General features: G+C 40.4%; 1 long non-coding RNA gene across 1 annotated transcript in view; it reads left to right on the top strand.

Annotated features, from left to right (window-relative positions):
- Positions 1 to 7,480, top strand: part of LOC123970636 — a 17,681-nt gene extending 10,201 nt beyond the window's left edge. Inside the window, exons 2-3 of the long non-coding RNA XR_006825030.1 lie at positions 4,213 to 4,389; positions 6,550 to 7,480. This is a non-coding gene — a long non-coding RNA (uncharacterized LOC123970636). The remainder of the gene's footprint in view (positions 1 to 4,212; positions 4,390 to 6,549) is intronic.
- Positions 7,481 to 8,476: the final 996 nt, after the last annotated feature.

Below are 8,476 nucleotides of genomic sequence, written 5' to 3'. Positions count from 1 at the left end.
TTGCCACAATTCTGTCTCTGAGCTCTTCAGGCAGTTCCTTTGACCTCATGATTCTCATTTGCTCTGACATGCACTGTGAGCTGTAAGGTCTTATATAGACAGGTGTGTGGCTTTCCTAATCAAGTCCAATCAGTATAATCAAACACAGCTGGACTCAAATGAAGGTGTAGAACCATCTCAAGGATGATCAGAAGAAATAGACAGCACCTGAGTTAAATATGAGTGTCACGGCAAAGGGTCTGAATACTTATGAGCATGTGATATTTCAGTTTTTCTTTTTTAATAAATTTGCAACAATTTCTACATTTCTGTTTTTTTCTGTCAAGATGGGGTGCTGAGTGTACATTACTGAGAAATAAAATGAACTTTTTTGATTTTTGGAAAATGGCTGCAATGAAACAAAGAGTGAAAAATTTAAAGGGGTCTGAATACTTTCCGTACGCACTGTATATAGAACCCTAAAGAATCAGTTTTTCAGTGTAAGCTTATTGAACTGTTCATGTTCTGCATAAAACTTAGTTAGTAATAACACATTCTATTGAATAGGCTACGTACAGTATCAGTGCAGCTGAAATTGTATAATTCTTATTGTATAATTGTTCACACAGTACATTGTGGCTACATGCTTTTTCAACTGTTGTGCTTGGTGAGCTTATTAGATATATTCATTTCATATCTGATCTTCCAGGTTAAATAAAAAAAAAAGAACAAATTACAAACTAGTAAAGTACCTCGTCTTTCTCAGACAGTCACTGTAATTGTCGGCACTTGGAAAAGTTTGGATCTAGCACAGTGATTAGTGATAGTCTGTCTCGTCAGTGAGAGGGGGAAGGGTAATCAAAGATAATTGCTGCAAATCATTGTCTTGTTTTAATTGTGCACCTGCAGTTCTCAGTTGTTTGGTTTCACATTTGAGCACTATTTCTATGTCAGTGATTTATGTGCATGTTTTTTGTAGTTCACACTACACTTTGACACTTGAACTGCTGTCTATGAAAACTTTTTATGCTGCTTGGATTGACCTTGTAGTTACAGTTAGTATTGTTTAACTATTAAAGCTGCACTTGGAAACTTCGTATGTTGTACGTCCAAACAACAATGAGAGGGAACAAATGACAACACATTGTGAAACATATAGTTGAAGGCAGGGAGTTTATATTACAGCTTCAAGTAATTTTCTGTGGGCCGAGAATGTTAAATTTGGTTGTTCAAGTCATAATGTCACATAACACAATTGGTCAGTGTTTAATATCTCACTTGCACAGGCAGGATGTGGTGCTCTGTTATCATGGGTGTATTTATATCTTAAACTCTTTTGGGGTGCAGCTTTTAACTCTTCCACATAGTTCATGTTGAGCCATCATGTACTAATGTTTTGGCTCATCTCCAAATGTTCTAAGGATTATCGACACTGTTTGTATCAGTAGTAAAAAACCCTGACAAATCAGGTTCAGCATTTGACAGCTCTACAATCAAACTCAGCGTACAATAATTGCCATGTAAATAAAGGATTTTGCATTTTGAATCTTAATTTTACAGCACAGCGCATCTCCTTGTGAACTTCCATTGAAATTAGCTTCCCACAGAGTTTGAATTTGAATTTCTAATTGCAGGTTCCCTTGTGTAATTTAATGGAGTTATCATTTTGCAGACATGCTTTGCATCAACAAAGCTTCTTATACAATGTCTGTGTGATGTAAGATCTCTGAGGGGAAAGTAAATTCACTGCTTTTGTGTAGAACAGCAATCTACATTTGATCAGCTGTGAAAATCTATTTTTTATTTATGAAAACAGAACCAGTCAAAGTAACAGACACTTTCAAGCTTGACCTTTTTCTTACGCAGGACTGGTGTCATTATATTCTGAAGACAATAGGCCACTCAAATAGACTGTGACGAATGGGAATACAGGCAACAAGGTAAAAACTGTTAAATTAGTGAACTTGCACCCAAACGTCTGGAAAATCAGAGAGTGATTTCCAAAGAATAATGTGCTGTGTATTATATCCCCTCACCAAATAATAGCAGTTCCAGTTCTCACTATGGAGCATGAAGGTTGTTGCCCTGATCTATTCAATGCCTCAGTATGATTATTTCTATTAAAATTACTAATCAGTAGATTAATAGCAGGTTCACTAGCAAGGACCATACCATAAAAATAAAATGTAATTTAGAGGTTCACGCAAATGTGGAATGTATGGATTGTAGAGGACGGATTAATGCATATAGAGGGGAAGGGTGCTGATTGAAGAAGGATGTCGTCTGATAGGCTGATCTGGGAGGGTGTACAGAAGAATGGGCGGAGGAAACTCAGTGTGTTTTCACCCAAACTTCTTTCAAGCACCCCAGATGGTACCTAGATGAAACATGAGCGAGCTGTGCCCCTGATTTAAAAGGAAGGGATGAGGGAATGAAGGGATGAGTGGAGGAGGTATGAGGGGATGAAGGGAAGAGAAGAAGTAGGGAATAGAGGATGAGGGGATGTGTGTTGGTATTAATGGATGAACTAAAGGTAAAGGGAAGGTGGGTCGAGCAATCTGGAACAAGGCAGGCTGAGTAGAATGGGTATACATAGCCTTGACAGGTGATTGGAAGTGTGGTTGAGGCGTGGTCCCACTCCCGAACCTACGTTAACAAATTGACTTCATATTGTGCCCCATATGCACATGCATGTTGGACTTTCCATTCACTCTGTAATTTCAATATTGTATATATTTATATCAAATGACATCAAATTTAATTATATACATCATGGGAGTGTGAATAAGAGGCAATAACTGCACTGCTAAGTTTCAATACATGTATCAGAATTATTCCAAGAACTGTGTTCTTCAAATCAGTTTTTACATTTTTAAAGCAAAGACAACAGCAAGACAACCCCCAAAAATGCCACGGACGATTTTTCTCTCCTTATCTTTTTGGAATGATTGTTATCTATTTTTGCTTTTTGCTAGTGTCCTTGTCACTACTGGTAACATGAGGCAGTACATGTAGCTCATTCAGATTGCATAGGTAGTCCAGCTCTTCCAGGATGACACATCCATATGTGCCGTTGCAAGAAGGTTTTCTGTGTCTCCCAGCACAGTCTCGGGAGCACGGAAGAGATACTAGAAGACAGGTCTTTACATGAGGAGAGCTGGACAGGGCTGTAGAAGTATATCATCCCAGCAGCAGGACCGGTATCTGTTTCTTTGTGTGAGGAGCAGTGCTTGAAGTGGACTGGTATGCACCGGGACGCAGAACTGGCACTATATACATTTTTACTCTTTGGTGTACCGGGAGGTTTTCTTGTGTACCAGAACTTCCCCCATCCCCTCTCCATATCAGGTTGTCTGGGCACTATGTGACGCTCACCTGTTCCCATTCTTGCCTGCATGGTAATCGCTGTCGGCGGAGACAGAGCAGAGAGATACTCCGTTGCCTTTCATGCAGCCATGCAGACCCCCCACTCATATTTCCCCCACTCAAATATTTCTTCAAAATGCAGTTAAAATATCTTTTTGTCTTGTTCTTGTGACCCAAGTGTATTGTCACACAATCTGAGCTCTTATGTCCTCACCACTTTTCTACACAAAGTGACAACTAATCCAGGACATGAAGGTAGAGTAGTGGCACCTATTTTTTTTACACTTTAAGCACTATGAGGAGAAAAATAGAGGAGCACTGCCAAAGCTCTGCAAAATTACCTCCAGTGTGCCAGTGGTGTGCATGATTCTGACCAAACTATCAGCAACAAACTCCATGAGGTTAGCATGAGGACCCGATATATTCTAGTGAGATCCGTGCTCACAGCCCAGCACTGTGCAGCTTGATTGGCATTCACCAGAAAACATCAGAATTGGCAGGTCCACCATTGGTGCCCTGTTCTCTTCCCAGATGAGAGCTGGTTCACACTGAGCACATGTGAGTCTGGAGATGCCATGATGAATGTTACACTGCTTACAACATCATCCAGCCTGAACAGTTTGGCGGTGGGTCAGCCATGGTGTGGGGGAGGGTCAAACAGACTTCCACGTGCTAGTCAGCAGTACTGTGAATGCTGTTAGTTACCGGGGTGAAATCCTTAGAGCCACTGTCAGACCTTACAATGGTGCAGTGAGCCCTGGGTTCCTCTTCATGAGCCTGGGCATTGTTCATTCAGACAATGAGTGTGTAGGCAGTTCTTGGATAATAAAGGTATTGATGCCATTGACTGACCCTCACTTTCCCCAGACCTAATTCCAATTTAGATCCCAAAGAACCTTTGGGACGTTATGTATCGGTGCATCGGACATTGCCAAGGAGTGCCACAGACTTTCCAGGACTCACTGATGCCCTGATCCAGGTTTGGGAGGAGATCTCCCAGGACACCATCCGGCGTCTCATCAGGAGCATGCCATGAAGTTGTCGGTAGGGCATATAGGGATGTGGGTCTCATACACACTTCTGAGTCACATTATGAGTTGCCGTGATGAAAGTCACACAAGTTGGATCAGCCTGTGATAATTGATTTTCAATGTGATTTTGAATCCAGCCCTCAGTCGCTATGTGATTTTGGTTTCCATTGACTGCTGTTAGATCATTTTGTTCTTAATGAATTATACAATGCACAGTAAAGACTTTAAACTTGGAACTATTTTGTTCATCAACAGCTAATGTGATTAAAGTGTTCCCTTAATTTTTTTGAGCAGTGTAGATTTACCTGCTGACTAATTTGTGATGAGTACATATAAAAATAAACCATGAGGTTTGTAGATAGATTATTAACACTACTGCTCAATGCACTTCTCCTTAAAGCATCAAACTTTGTGTTCTATATTTGTCACTCTGCCATCAACAGTCAAAAGCCTTTTCTTGTGACTTGTTTGAATCATTCATGTGCATTTCAGTTGATCCAATCCCAGATGCCTGCATCACAGCGGCACTCATTTCCCAACCATACAAGGGTCTTTGAATTTGCCAAAACACAGCACATAGTGACTTCTTGCATTACACATGGAGGGACCTAGTGAACTAGAAAAGCAGAGCTAGAAGTTTAGAGGTTCAAGCATTCAAAAAAGACACCCGTAGCTGCTCCTTGCATCAATTTGTGGAATCATGTTAAATAATCATACGGAAATTCAATAGCAATGCAAATAACATGACATATCAGGCAAATTTAACGGTGCATTTAGGTTCCTTAGTTATGACAGCTGAGTGTGAGAGGCCTCCGATTTATGGTCTGCCAATAAACAAGTAAATTCTATTATTGATTCTGATTTGGTAGTAGCTTTCATAATGCTTATGTGGCCAGGCCAGGAATGATGAGGCCAAACACACAAGACATTTTATGGGGTTTTTATTCCCCGACTGAACTCAAACGAGAACAGCATTAATAATGTAAAGTCAAGGATGTAAGGCAGTTAAAGGTTATACAAAAAACGAGAATTACTCACTTAATCACTTGTCATTTACTGATTGCACCTGATCTCAACTATTTCATTTAACAGTACACTATAGTACCCATTAACCATACCACAATATGTAAACAGCTGCCATAAACTAGTTTACACTCACTCTGGTAGAATTCAGTTACTTCTAAACAGGAACTCTAGACCTAAATTCAACAGTCAAGTCTAGACGGCACCAAAATCTAGACAACAGTGAAGACTAGACATTAAATCTCGACAACAAAATCTAGTCAAGTCTAGACAACAGTAGTGGCCTTTTCTAAATAGAGAAAATGAAAAAACAAATATAAATACATTCACTTAGCCACATAATGCACAAGTTCATAAACTAAATTTCCACAAAACATAAAATGCATCCATACACATAATACAATTTGCCCAACACTTTGTACAGAAATTCAGAATTAATGTTTTATAAAAGAAATCAGTAACTCACTGTTCTAATGTGCAGTGTGTGCCCCCAGAACGCGCGCGCACACACACACACACACACACACACACACACACACACACACACACACACACACACACACACACACACACACACACACACACACACACACACACACACCAGGAACTCCTCACGTGTATCTCCCCTCTAAGTCAGCAGAAAAGTACGAAATATACATACTTTATCGTCAAGAATCAGCTGGGACACCAAGGTCTTCACACATCTACCTTGGTCCGCTAGCTAGTACAATCTTCATCTGCCGATCTTAAGGACTTTACCATGGTTTATGGAGATATCCTCTGTATCGATAAACCAAAGTACATCCCGTGCCGTTTTACTACACCGCAGGGCCGACACTTCCGTTTTTCCCCGTGTTCCGTCAGAAACGCTACCCTCTCGCGCGATCCGTCCCATGTACTACTCTTAAAGTAACAGTGCCCATTAAATCCCACCAGCAATTGCATAACATTACACCCCACATAACACTATTGAACTCTATACCTCTGGTTCACCTGGCTACACTTAATAATGTTGACCAGTGTATGTAGGCTACCAAATGTAGCCAGTGATGTATCAATGGGTCAACACTTCCACTAAACACACTGTGGCTCTTGTTCCTCTGCTTCGTTCTGATTCATTTCTTCTTCTTTCTTTTTTCCCAAACACGAGATGAAGACATGAAGCTGAAGACGTGCCAAGGGGGGCTGTGATCGACAAGAGATCTGATACAAGTGATCGATCTCTCTCTCACTCACTCACACTCACACACACACACACACACACACACACACACACACACACACACACACACACACACACACACACACACACACACACACACACACTTTCTCTCTCTCTCTCTCTCTGTATTTAAAATATTAATTAATTTTTGTCCAGAGAGGCAGAAGACAGCAGAATCTGACCTTCCTCCCGCCCATATTTCATGGAAGCATGAATTTAATTTAGACTTAACTTTGTACTTCTTCCTTTTAATCTTCAACACTAGATGAATACAGGACAGGGGGATGGATATAAAACAAGGAATGGAGGGAAAGAGAGAAGGATGAAAAAAGAAGGAAGTGATGCCTTCAATCCTTGTTTTTAAGATACTCAAATTACAATATGTACACAAATTACAGACTGGAGGCAAGCATCACATTGATTTAGTGCATCTAATGCCCAAGAAATTGAGACAAAACCAAAGCCAAATACAAACACAAAGCAAACAAGTATTGTTACTTTGAAAAGGGAATGTATGAGAGCAAGAATAGAGAAAGAAATATTTGATGGTTAGGCTTAGATCTCTGCCGCACCCTACATTACTCCTCATGTAATCTGAAACCATATGTTAAGAACACCGTGACAGGCATGTTAGAGAGGGAGCAGCACCCACTCGATATCATCTCTGTGATTCCCAGTCTCAAATGCAGGGATGTATTTAAGTATAATAAAGTGGGAGGGGAAGCAATGGTGAGAGACGAGACGGATGGGGCACGAAATGCCTTCGTTGCCGGGTGTAATGCACCACAGACAAATAGTGCAGTTTTATGGCCTGGAGGAGTAGAAAGAGCTTTTAAATTCATGCTCACTCTCCAGGAGGCAGCAGCGGTGGTGGCCACTAACTAATGTGCCACAGAGACACAGGACATTGTTGTGTGACTGTGCCGCACTGCAAACTAAATGCACTTTAATAAGAAATCCAATAGTGGTTCTTAAAATATTATTTTTCTAAAAAATGAAAAAAGAACTTAAGATAAAGGTGACACACTCACAAGTCGCAGTTTCCTACATTTGGGATTTTTAACATTTGAATGTAAGAAATAGCAGCCATGCCTTTTACAAATAAATCTACAGACACAAACTAATAGAGCAAGAGGTGCGGGGTGGCCTTATCTGCCTGGAAATCTGGCTACTGGAGGCCCTAAACCTGACACAGTGACAGGCTGGTATTTCACTGGAAAGGTGCAGACACATTCAACAATGCTCCACAAAGGACTCTTGAATTTGTGAAATTATTCAATACACTACTTACAAAATTACCTTTAGTGAGAGTGGCCAGTGTTCTGACTACAGACATTCCCAATACTCAGTTAAATATTGGTGCTACAAGACTACAACTGCAAAAAGGGCGGTTCAAGTCAGAGTCAATTCTAGTAATTGTAATCTAGAGGCACTGACATTCATGGTCCCTACAGGATTACTCCAAATGACTTTGGTAATCCTCTGTCTATTCCTCTAGTGCCACCATGAGGTTGACGTTTGGGTTTTTTATGGAAGCTGTTGGATGGATTCCCATGGAATTTTGTTCGTACAAGAACATGTCTTTAGATGTAATAATTTTTTTAATAATGACTGACTTTTCATCTAGCACCATCATCAGATTTCAAAGTGTCTAATATGTTGGTATACCAAATACCTACACTACTGACAGCTGCACGTTGTGTTTGCTAAACTAATCTGGTGAACATTGTACACATTATGCTTAACATCAGCATGTTAGCATTTTCACTGTAAGTGTGTTGGTACTGTATACTGACATTTGCATTAACTTCAAAGCAGTGCTTTGCCTGCAGCCTCACAGAATCACTAGTGCGGC

The sequence above is a fragment of the Micropterus dolomieu genome, linkage group LG05, assembly GCF_021292245.1.
Source record: "Micropterus dolomieu isolate WLL.071019.BEF.003 ecotype Adirondacks linkage group LG05, ASM2129224v1, whole genome shotgun sequence".
Lineage (NCBI taxonomy): Eukaryota > Metazoa > Chordata > Actinopteri > Centrarchiformes > Centrarchidae > Micropterus > Micropterus dolomieu.
This window is presented reverse-complemented; position numbering and strand designations above follow the sequence as displayed.